The 12304-nt window shown below is 43.5% G+C and overlaps 1 long non-coding RNA gene across 1 annotated transcript; it reads right to left on the reverse strand.

Moving 5' to 3' along the window:
- Window positions 1-5279: 5279 nt before the first annotated feature.
- On the reverse strand, window positions 5280-11340 carry LOC119467910. Its single transcript, XR_005196544.1, has 3 exons — window positions 11140-11340; window positions 9645-9744; window positions 5280-5305 (listed from the first exon to the last, which is right to left on the reverse strand). It is a non-coding gene; the product is annotated as an uncharacterized LOC119467910 (long non-coding RNA).
- Window positions 11341-12304: the final 964 nt, after the last annotated feature.

A 12304-nucleotide genomic window follows, 5' to 3' on the forward strand; every position in this document is an offset into this window, starting at 1 on the left:
TTTTATAAAGATGGGGTTTCACCATGTTGGTCAGGCTGGTCTTGAACTCCCGACCTCAGGTGATCCGCCTGCCTTGACCTCCAAAGTGCTTGGATTACAGGCGTGAGCCACCACACCCAGCCGGCAAATATTAAATTATTTTAAAATAATTAGGATAAAACTCCAGGGCAGCACTTAAAACTGAGAGTCCGAATACATCGAAGCTTTGTATAAAAAAAATCCCTTAGAAAATCCATGAACATTTTAAAGGTAATTGAGGGTGCATAGATCATTTTAACCTCCTCTTTCAATTGTTCTTAATCCAGAGTCTCTCTTCTGTCTGTGTCTCTACAGTCAGGAAATTATCTTTTTTGTTTATTTGGTGAGGTTATTGTCTGTTGTATAGCATATATAACAAGAGCTGCCAGAGTGATCATTAATAATACTATACAGTCACATCTCCTGTCACAAGTAGCCTTTTTATAACTATTGGAAAAACTGGAAAAATGGCACCAACTAATCATTGTTTTTGTTTATTACTGGGTAGGCTATGACTTGGGAAGAGGACAGGCAATTTAGGTAAAGCCAGACTTTTAGGTATCAGAAGACAGATCTAGAAAACAGACTTGGGTTTTAAATTGGATGACTTCTAAGGTACTCACCTTCCTTAAAAGTTTTCTGGGCTAAAAAAATTGAGAAGGGCCACTTAAACGTTTTTGGTGCTGAATGAGGACTTGACTCCTCAAGATTTTTGCTTTTAAATACATCCCACTCTGTTCCCACTGGCCCTGCAGTCAGACTGGTGGGGCTTAGCCCTAAGAGTGCGTATCTCAGAGGAGTAGAAGGAGTGCCACAGACATGGGGATCTCATCACAGAGGAAGGGCTTTGAGCAGCCATTCTCCAGTGGTCCAAGGCTGGGTTTAACATTGATTTTTATTTGGTTTGAGATGGAGTCTCCCTCTGTCGCCCAGGCTGGAGTGCAGTGGCATGCTCTCAACGCACTGCAACCTTCTCCTGGGTTCAGGCAATTCTCCTGCCTCTGCCTCCCAAGTAGCTGGGATTACAGGTGCGTGCCACCACACCTGGCTGATTTTTGTACTTTTGGTATAGATGGGATTTCACCATCTGGGCCAGACTGGTCTCGAAACTCCTGACATCATGATCCGCCCGCCTCGGCCTCCCAAAGTGCTGGGAATACAGGTGTGGGCCACCGCACCCGGCCGACATTGATTTTTATTTGTGTTACTGCTCTCTGGAGATACGTCACAAGATTTAATGAATGTTTTTTGGTCTGCATATATTTGATGCGTGACCTGGTGATTTGAGTTCTACCATTACCTTTTTTTGCTTTCTGATTATGTACTATGTAAGTAAATCAATAAAGAAGAGAATGGAGAAACAGCTCTGTTTAACATTTCAGGGGTGATGGAGTAATGCTATCTATAAATATTTATACTTTCCTGAGAAGATGTCTTTTTCTTTTTGACATTCAGATGCGTTCACTAAGAGATTCATCACTAAAGAGAGGAGGAGGAGTGTGAGGGGGGAATGAAAAGACATTCCCCCCCACCCCCTTAAATTTCTAGATGTCTTTCAAAAGATAAATAGAAAAGAAGAAAACTCAAAAGAGTTTTTATTTTGAATAAGTCACTTTTTTCTAAGGCATTGAAATACTTAGCCTTTTCTCACCCAGGATAGTAACAGTCAGGGGAATATGGATATATAATTGAAGGATCCCCAAAAGCAAAATACACTGTTGGCTTGCAGCTTCCTGTGAGTTCCACAGCTTCTCATACCTCCCAGGTTGCAGCCTCTCTCTCCTCCTTTCTGCCTCCACTCTATCCTGACTTCAGCCTTGTCAGAGCCAAATCACTTCCTAAAGGCCCCACATCTTAATACTGTTGTTTTGGGGATTAGGTTTCTACTTGAATCTTGGAGAAGACACTTGCGAACCATAACAGAGGAAGCTTGCTCAGTGGATTCTTAAATCAAGATGCCTTCTCTAACACAGATCATCACTCATCTATTGTTTTTTCAGGTTTGGTATTTTTCTTCTCTCTTTTCGCTCTCACTCTCCCTTTCTCTCTCTCCCTGACCCTTCTTTCCTCCCACCTCCTTCCCTTCCTCCCTCCCATCTGCCTGCCTGCCTGCCTGCCTGCCTTCCTCCCTCCCTCCCTCTCTTCCTCTCTTTCTTTCTCTCTCTCACTTTTTCTTTTTCTTTTGGTAGAGACAGGGTCTCCCTATGTTTCCCGGCTGTTGAACTCCTGGACTCAAGCCATCCTCCTGCCTTGGCCTCTCAAAGAGCTGGGATTATAGGCATCAGTCACCATGCCCGCCCTTGATAGTTTTATAGTGAGATATTTTTTAGTAGTCTCCTCTCTATAGCTGATGATAAAATCTGTCAACCTCAGTTTCATAGGGAGCTGTGGTGATGTGAGCGCCCACAAGGATAGCAGTAGGTGCAGCCATTGGACCACCAGGAGGAGAGTGGCTCCAGAGCCTCTGTGGGAGCTAGTTAGAAGCTAGGTGTGCTCTCCCACTGATGTTGCTTACAAACCTACTGTCACGGCTTTCTAGACAGCCTCAGCAGCTGCTTTTAGGCAGCCAGTGATAAACAACCGTTAACTGACGACATGGTTTTGTGCTGGGGGCTAGTGTCCCTGTGAGGGGTGATGGTAAGATTGGGCAGCTCTTGCTTGTGCTGGAGGCCATTTCTGTTCTAACTCTCACCCGCTTAAGTCTTGCCTGGGAAGGTTGAGAAGGCCCTAGAATAACCTTGGAGCCCTTCAGGAACCTCAGGAACTCCTAACGACTTGAACCCCGAGAGCTGTAACATCATCCTAGGATCATTTAGATGTTGGAAGGACTTCAGTGATGAAAGTGACTTAGGCTCTTATTCCCGGCTTGTCCCTGTACTGCTTGCTGCTTTCCTCCCCGAGCTCAGTGGAAGCTCTCGGAGGGCAAGGCAGGGCCCCTCTCTCTACAAGCAGCGCCTGGTCTACTACATGGCGCTTGCCAACTCTCTGTGAGAGTTGCTGTGAGAGTTAATGCAAGACGAGTCTTATTTCATCCAGTTTATTTCCCTGAAGTACTCAGCGTAGTTTCTTGTGCTTTGTAAGTAATTGATAAACAGATGTAGATTGACTAGTATCCTTCCCCTAGGCCCAGAATCTGAACCTTATCTTCTGTACCCACAAGATACTGTGCCTTACATGTTTAGGTCTGCAGTTCGAGGTGGTTGTGTGGAATGTGGAGGGAGACCCCGCAGAGGTGCTTCCCATCCCTTTTTATATGATGAAGGAGTGATCTGACAAGGAAAACCATCATTTGGTTTCATCCGTATTAGAGTAACCAAATTTATTTTAATTCCAGTATAATGAGAGCCAAAATAAAACAAACAACAAACTGTTATTCTGCCACTGTAATAAATTTGCTAACATAGTCTTTTCCCTACTTGACTGGACGCACCCTAAATTCTACGCAGCATCAATCATATCGTCCCATTATCACAGGTATTTTCTACATTGCCATGTAGTTTTGTTAGGTGGTGCAGCATGGTGGTATTATAGCAAGGCATGGGCCCTGGAGGCACATAGGCCCAGGTTAGAGTCCTGCTCCTGGCACTCGCTAGCGTTGTGACCTTGAGCACAATACACACATACGCATATGCGTATGTCCTTGTCTACACGAGCACCTGCATCTGTGCTTATATTTATTTGTTTTAGAGATGATGTCTTGCTCTGTTACCCAGGCTGCAGTGCAGTGATAATGATCGTAGCTCACTGCAGCCTTGATCTCCTGAGCTCAGACCATCCTCCTGCCTTAGCCTCCTGAGTACACCTAGGACTACAGGTGCACACCACCATGCACGGCTAGCTTTTATATTTAAAATATCCGTGTAGAGACAGAGTCTTGCTATGTTGCCCAGGCTGGTCTTGAACTTCTCGACTCAAGCAGTCTTCCCACGTCAGCCTTTGAGTCAATGGAATTATAGGCGTGAGCCCCAGCTATGCCTATATTTATGTATTCATACACATGTTTATAATGATTCTGCTGATTACCACTTACATTTAACTGTAACTCTTTGCCATTTTGTGTCGAAAGAACTACATTTAGGCTTATCGTACTGATTAAAATCCTAATTGGGCCATATGTAGTCTGGCTAAATAGATTAGTTTGCCAGGGCTGTCCCCTAACAAAATACCACTAACTGAGTGGCTTAAGTAACAAAAATGTGTTGTCTCACAGTTCTGGAGGCTAGAAGTTCAAGGTCATGGTGACAGCAAGGTTGGTTCCCTCTGAAGGCTGTGAGGGAAGGATCTGTTCCAGGCCTCTCTTGTGGCTTGTAGATGGCCATCTTCTGTCCTCTTTACATCATAGTTCCTGTGGGTCTGTGTCCAAGTTTCTCCTTCTTATAAGGATAACGGTAATTTTGGATTATGTCCCACCCTAATGACCTTGTTTTAACCTGATTGCCTCTGTAAAGGTGCCATCTTCAAATAAGATAGCAGTCTGAAGTCCTGGGGGTTAGGACCTTAACATATGAATTTTGGAAGAAACACAGTTCAGCCCATAACACTAAGGTAGGTGCGCTATTGGAGGACAAGCTGAATACCAATTTTATAGATACTGGTGCTGTTAGATGACACATGATTGTAGCACAAATTCCCATTGATGCTGCCCCTCTCCAAGTCAGGGAATTCGTTAGTCCTGCTGTTTCTTTGGGAATTCTCTTTTGTCCCTGTCTCTCTCTGATTGGTTTGTGCATTGGTATTCTGTTATTTTTCCAGCTTTCTCTTAAGTTTTATGTTTGTTTTTGGAATTGTTTTCCAAGAATAAGTCCAGGTTGTGCAGATAACAAATGTGACATTATCTTAAAACAGTCCTTTAGAATACTATCCTGAACTGTGCTATTGGGAATTCATTGTTTCATGTCATCTGTCATGGGGTCATTTTGGTTTCTTCCTTGTGCTTTTGATGAAGTAACATGTATGTGTACAGACTGCAATTTGATTTGTTTTTTGCTATTTGAAAATACAAATCTTATAGCCAGGTACAGTGGCTCATGCCTGTAATCCCAGCACTTTGGGAGGCCAAGGCGGGCAGATCACGAGGTCAGAAGATCAAGACCATCCTGGCTAACAGGGTGAAAACCCGTCTTCACTAAAAATAAAAAAAATGAGCCAGGTGTGGTGGCACGTGCCTATAGTCCCAGTTACTCGGTAGGCTGAGGCAGGAGAATTGCTGGAACCCGGGAGGCGGAGTTTGCAGTGAGTCAGGATCATGCCACTGCACACCAGCCTGGACGACACAGTGAGACTCCATCTAAAAAGAAAAAAGAAAAAGATAGTACAAATCTCACTCGTAACTCACTGATAAAATTGATAACTTTTGATCTGGCTTTATTTTATTAACTATAGGAAAATGTTACATCATCAGCATACTTCAATTTAGTTAATAACCTTTTTGTAATTTGGGTTCGACGTGGTAGGCAGTTCTAAAACCTTGGGCTTACAAGAAGCAGCACATGGCTGCTCACCAAGCATGTCCACACGGCTTTCTGTAGTAACGTCTAGTCTAGTCCTTCTCTCTGTCATTTCTGCCGTTTGTAGTATATTTTAAAATTTATGGTAAACATTTATCTTTTCTCTGCCTCTTTTTTGTAAATCTGGTTTATTGCCCATGCCAGATCTTTTTTCTCCCGTTCATTCCTTTGTCAGTTCTGTCTCTTGGTCTGGTCCCTTGCAGCTTGAGTCCTGGACAGCAGGATGGTTCTGTGGGGTAGATTAAACTCTAAAACCTAGATTGATTATTAGCCTTCTCAGTTGTTAATGCATATTCATTCAGTTAACCCATAAATCAAACAGCTGATACCTATACATTCAGATTTCATTATTTCTTGCTGTTTTGGTATCTTCTAGATTGCTCTGTAAAAATACTGATGACAATGATGATTGCTTTAACAGAAGGAAGAAATTCAGCTTAATAAAGTAATCTGAAATAAAAAACAGAAGAGGTTTCAAATAGAAAAATCCTTATTGCATCCTTATTTATAATAGGGAAAACTTGCAAATAGTTGATATATGCAAAAAAAGATACAGCTATTAAATTGTGGGGCATTATTTACATTATTTATTTATTAAAAACAATGTAAAGAGTTTGCAGTACAGTGGGAAAATATGTAATTAGAATAGGGAGAACTTAGGTTATAGAATTATATAGAGTGTATAATCTCAACTACATAAAATAATGCATATACATTAGCAGGAAATGTGGCCAGATGTTAGCGGTATTTATCTTTGAGTGGGGTGGGGCCAGACATGGAAGTCTAGATTCAGATAGACCTGGGTTAAACCTTTCTTTCCTCTTGTGTTTGCCTGTTACTTACGAGACATAATCTGTATTAAGCCTGATTTATCTAGGGTAAATAGGATCTCCCTCACCTAATGATTTTCCAGAATCATTAGGTAAGTGCTTAGTTCAGTGTATGACATACAATAATGCAACAAGTGAAAGTTCAATTACTAATAAAAACATTATCAATAAAAACCCATTTTTTCCCATTTTACTGTATTCCTGGCACAAGCACTGTATTGATTTCTCCATGTTCCCTTGCGTTTTAAACAGCACACATTAGAAGGCAGAACCCCCAAATCCATGGCTTTGGTCAAGTTCACTTAACTGTTCTGTTTGGGTTGTCCTGCTAGGGTGAAGTCTAAACCCCTTAGCATGGGGTTATGTTGAAGATTCAGTATCTTAATATAAAAAGGGCTTAGCCTCGGTGCCAGGCACATAATCACTTACATATGTTAGCTGCTATTATGTACTTAAAAAAATTTTTTTTAAATATGTATATAAGTTAACTGAAACATTGCACATTTTTAGGTATAAAATGGGGGTGATCTTGGCATGAGTGGTGGTAGGAAATGAGGACCCTTTGGAAAATCCTGTTCAGTCTGTGACTGCTGGATTGGTAATGTGATGATATGCTGATGGACTTGAGTCTACACAAATGGAAAGTTTAGGCAAGTTTCTTGATTTGTTTCAGTTCTCCAAATATATGCCAGATTTTTAGGTCCTTCTGATTTGTGGTTAATGGATTAACATAGATAAGTGGCAAAAATATGTTTTAATTTTCTTTCATTTTTTTCTTCAAAATCAAGAAAAATTTGCCCAAGTCAAAAAATGTGCTTGTTGCCTTTTTGAGTCATGCATGGTGTGGGTTTTCAGCCTTTTCTTCACTGGTCCTTGCAGGGGAAGGAAATGGAACGAGGAAGCGCAAGATTCTTCCATTTTTTAGGTGAAAGCAAACATGATAATGTAGATTTGCCTTGGCAGCTCAAATCCGTGCTGCTTTTAGTAGATGTTCTTTAGTGGGGGCCACACTGTCTCAGTATCAAATTAAGCACAGCATAAAGAGAGTCACTTGAGAAGAAAATCGTGCGCAGTCCTCCTCACTCATTCTTCCAGGTTCAGTCTGGAAGAAAACACTGAATTCCCTCCCCATTACTGTAGATCACAGTTCCCCCCACCCCCAAGTGAAAACCAAGTATACCTGTGCTAATCACAGTGGTGAGTGCCTTAATGACAAAGCTCGTGTTGCCCGGCCTCAGCAGGAGACTGCAGAATATGCCTTCCTGAGATTTTATAGGCTAACCACCAAGGGTCAGCAAAAACAAGTAATGGGATGAGTTATTCCCTGTTATCTAGACAAATGGTAAATAATTCATAGTTCACCTGGTCTTGACCTTCACTTTTATTTTTCTTCTATTTTTTTCCTGGACCTGACCTTTTATATTTTTATTGTATCTACTTTTGTAAACAACCTATTTTCAATCATTTGAATAAGTTAATGTATAAAAGAATTCAAAGTCAGAGTTCAGTTTAGAGCCGCCTTCTTTCTGAAGCTTTTTACAAGAGGAGGAAAATAGCAGATCTGAAAGGTAGACTCCAGAAGGACTGAGATGTCTCACTGATTTATTCAGCTGTCTTGGCAACCACAGGGGAATAGTGAGATTGCTGGAGAGCTGACACAGCCTTCTTATGGTTCGACAAAAAATGACAGTAACTTCCACACACAGGCCAGGAATTCACATATCTTCCCAGAACCTCTGTTTTTATCTATGAAAGGGGGTGCAGAAAAATCCAAAATCTTTTTAACTTGCTGGCCTGTTGATCATAATCAGTGACAAGACATACATGGAAGTGCCATGGAGTGCTTCAGTGCTGAGTGGTCATCAGGTGATAGCATCTCCTGTTTGTTTCAGTGGTGACGCAGGCCAGGAGGGCTGGTGTTGGAGCAAGGTCACAGCTGAGTGCTCTGAGAGTTGAGGGGAGGAGATGGATCCTTGCTTGTTGGGGCAGGGTTTAAAGACTAGTTTAGGCTGGGTGCGGTGGCTCAGGCCTATAATCCTAGCGCTTTAGGAGGCTGAGGTGGGTGGATCATGAGGTCAGCCATTCGAGACCAGCCTGGCCAATGTCATGAAACCCTGTCTCTACTAAAAATACAAAAAAAATTAGCTGGGTGTGGTGGCACGTGCCTGTAATCCCAGCTACTCAGGAGGCTGAGGCAGGAGAATCACTTGAACCCAGGAGGTGGAGGTTGCAGGGAGCCAAGATCGTGCCAGTGAACTCTGGCAGGGGCAACAGAGCAAGACTCCGTTTTTTTTTTTTTTTTTAAGGCTTATTTATTTATTTTTGAGACAGAGTCTCGCTATGTCACCTAGGCTGGAGTGTAGTGGCACAATCTTGGCCCACTGCAACCTCCGCTTCCTGGGTTTAAGCAATTCTTCTGTCTCAGCCTCCTGGGTAGCTGGGATTACAGGCACGTGCCACTCTGTCCAGCTTATTTTTGTATTTTAGTTTCACCATGTTGGTTAGACTGGTCTTGAACTGCTGACCTTGTGATCTGCCTGCCTCGGCCTCCCAAAATGCTGGGATTACAGGTGTGAGCCACCGCACCCAGCCAAAAGGCTAGTTTATAGAAGCAAAGCTGGATGCTGGGCTTGAGGGGTAACAGAGGACCTGGAGCAGAGGGTGGTAACGTTTCAGATACACACAGTCTGAAATAATTGAAGCAGTTTTGCAGGGATTGAAAAATCATCCATTTCATTAGTATGGAGAATTCTTATGGTGTGCATAGGAGATGGGAAGCAGGGTAGATAAGGCTGGATGGTGGGTGGGGGCCTTGGTCCTTCGGGCTAAGCAGCTTGAACATGACTGTCCATACATTTCAAAATGTTCTGTGTGCATTAAAGATCAGCTCTAGGCAAAATCATAAAGCTGTGAGAGCATAGGTGTTGGCCCCCCTCTCTCTCAGCAAGTCCTTTTTTTGTACTCGCCTGCTCACTGCCAGAGTTCTGCTGTGTTCTGTAGCACACTACCCCTTCCTCAGCAGAATTTCCTCTTAATTAGGCATCCTCTGTAATGAAGGGCAGAGCTCAGCTAAGTTGCCTGGAGGGTTCTGAAACTTACCATTTCTATGACAGTGATAGGTAGCAAATGCACATATCCACTTTTATAGCAAAGTTTAACTGGGGACAAATTTTTATGACCAACAATATATTTAATGATGGAATTCCAGGTGCCAGTGCCAAGAACTACCTGGCAACGGGGGGGTAACTTGGAGGGATCCTGGGAGGGCTCTAATCAACCGTGTGCATACCTTCTCTACACTGTGGCAGTATGAGAGGGTCTGGCTGCGGTTTTTTTAGCAGTGTGACCTTTGGGAAGGTCTCTTGATCTCGAGGTTTTAGTTTCTTCACCTGAAAATGGAAAATAATATCAAGGATCTTTTCTCATCATTCTTGTATTCCATGTTGAGGGCACTCTGGTTCTTAGTGGAGGCTAGAAATGCTGACTTCTCCCCACCCCATTCATGAGTTAAATATAAATAAGTATTGAGCCCTTCTCTGTGGCAGGCACTTGATTGTGAGCAGTATACATGGTGTTTGCCCTTAGGGAGCTTCCAGTTATTTCCGACTGAGGTGGCTTGGTTCTTTTTTTGAGTTGTTCATTTGAGTTCTCATTTGGAGAACTTCATCTTGTCAGCCATGAGGTTCAGCATCTGTGGTGTCTGGAGCAGGCTGTTCTTGAGTAGACATAACTTGGTCTGCTGGATGTTGGATCTCTGTTCATCCTTTAGTTGTGATATTAGTGTGGATAATTCCTAATGGCTAATTTAAGGGGAAATCTGGTTAAATCTTTTCATGGAGTATGTATTAATTCCACAAATATTTATTGACCACCTACTCTATGCTGGGCACTGTGCAAGGCCTTGAAATACAAAGGTGACTCTAACGATGCAGTTACTGCTCTCTGAGGCCAGCAGGGGAGATGGACTTCTAACGGCAAATGTATTCCTGACACTACGTATATATCTTACTGCTGCTATACTGGGGACTGTGGTGGCCCTACAGGTTACTTAGGGATATAAGGGGTTTGCAAAACAGCCCTGGGAGCAACAACTTGGCTCAAATTTTTACTGAGCTGCATGGCCTGCTGCTAAGTTTACACCTGTGTGGGTGGTTAATTATTTCTCCTTTGCTCACGTACCACTTGACTTTTAATGACGGTTATTTCTAGTTGAAGTGTTCAAACAATAGTCCTGGCGTCTCTTGCCTCCATGAGGGAGAACTCAAGAGGGATTCTTACATAAATGTTCTCTCTAGTTTTTCTGGTCTCCCCACTCTGGCTGCAGATGGGAGCTTAGCTGTCCTGGTCCTATTCTAAGTGGCTGTGAGCCACATGGAAAAAAAATCATATCAGCTGTGTTCATTGCTGCTTTTCCTGAGCTTACTATGGCATGGAGCTCTCTCAGGTGTGGATACAGAGACTAGGGCAGCCTCTCCACTCAGGCCCTGCCCTCTGGGTTCCCACCAGTTGGGAAGAGATATCTAGGGCCCAGTAGGTTGACAAGATTATTATGGAGGGCCTCGGTAACTTGCAGGAAATGTGGCTCCATAGTAAACCTGGGGGATGAGATCAAATGGGATGCTCTGCCTCCTTCCTTCCTGATCCCTCCTTAAATTAAAAATACCTGGCTCCCCAGGGTACCTGAGCCAGGACTGTCCTGCAGAGCGAGATGGAGGGCAAGACCCTGGCTTTGGCATTTGCAGCACTTCTGGGTAGCAGTGACCCAGTGCATGACGGGTTCTTACCTGCAGAGGAGATACTTCTCTTCCTTCCTTGTAGAGGAGAGGTAGGGAGTGGAGAAGGGGAAGCTCTTTCCTTGGCATTTCTTTGAGAGAGCCGAATTGTTCCCAGGAGATTGAGGTGTAAACACATGAATATAGCAAGTACAGCCGTCCAAAATTGGGCACAGAGGTCTTCCCAAGAGGCCACAGGGGAGAGTCAGTGGCTGGAGGCCGAGAGAAGAGGGGAATGGTGGCCAGCTCTTACTCTTGTGGACATCCAAGGCCCCACTGAGGTATGGTGGCCCGTCCCTCTGGTCTTGCCAGGTGGGTACAAATCCCTGCATTACGCAGGAGTGTGCAGAGCCCCCATTGTGCCTCCTCTAAGTTGCCCCAGGCAGAGCTCATGAACAAGTCCCAGGGTGGAAGCTGATAGTAATGCCAGCCTTGCCCCACAGGGTGAGGGATTTTTCCCTCTTGAACTCTTGGGTTGGGGGAAGCTAAGTGACCTCCAAGAGAACAGCCTAGCTGCTGTAGGAGTTAGCTGCTCCACATGCACACACAGCCTCACAGCTCATCCTCGGATAGTTCTGTGTTTAGGAATAGCATGTTGTATGACTGGAATAAGAATAAAAACAGGAACTATATTTATTTATCTTTAATTTTTATTTATTTTTTTGAGATGGAGTCTGGCTTTGTTGCTCAGACTGTAGTACAGTGGCATGATGTCAGCTCACTGCAACCTCCGCCTCCCAGGTTCCAGTGATTGTCCTGCCTCAGACTCCTGGGTAGCTGGGATTACAGGCATGTGCCACCATGCCTGGCTAATTTTTGTATTTTTAGTGGAGATGGAGTTTCATCGTGTTGGCCAGGCTGGTCTTGAACTTCTGACCTCAGGTAATCCGCCCACCTCAACCTCCCAAAGTACTAGGATTCCAGGTGTGAGCCACTGCGCCCAGCTCACAGGAACTATGTTTATGTAAGTGAATAAAGGGCTAACCAGAAGGTGAGCTCCATGTAGACAGGAATTGTACCTGTCTTTGCTCCCTAATGCCTGTTACAGTATCTAGTACATAATAGATACAAAATAAACAATAAATGATGTTTATAGCTTAGATAGTGGCCAAATCCAGTATGCTGGTTTCAGTGTTTCTGAAACAACTCCCATTGACATTAGTCATGCAACTCCCAT

Source organism: Cebus imitator, unplaced genomic scaffold, assembly GCF_001604975.1.
Source record: "Cebus imitator isolate Cc_AM_T3 unplaced genomic scaffold, Cebus_imitator-1.0 Scaffold350, whole genome shotgun sequence".
Taxonomy (NCBI): Eukaryota; Metazoa; Chordata; class Mammalia; order Primates; family Cebidae; genus Cebus; species Cebus imitator.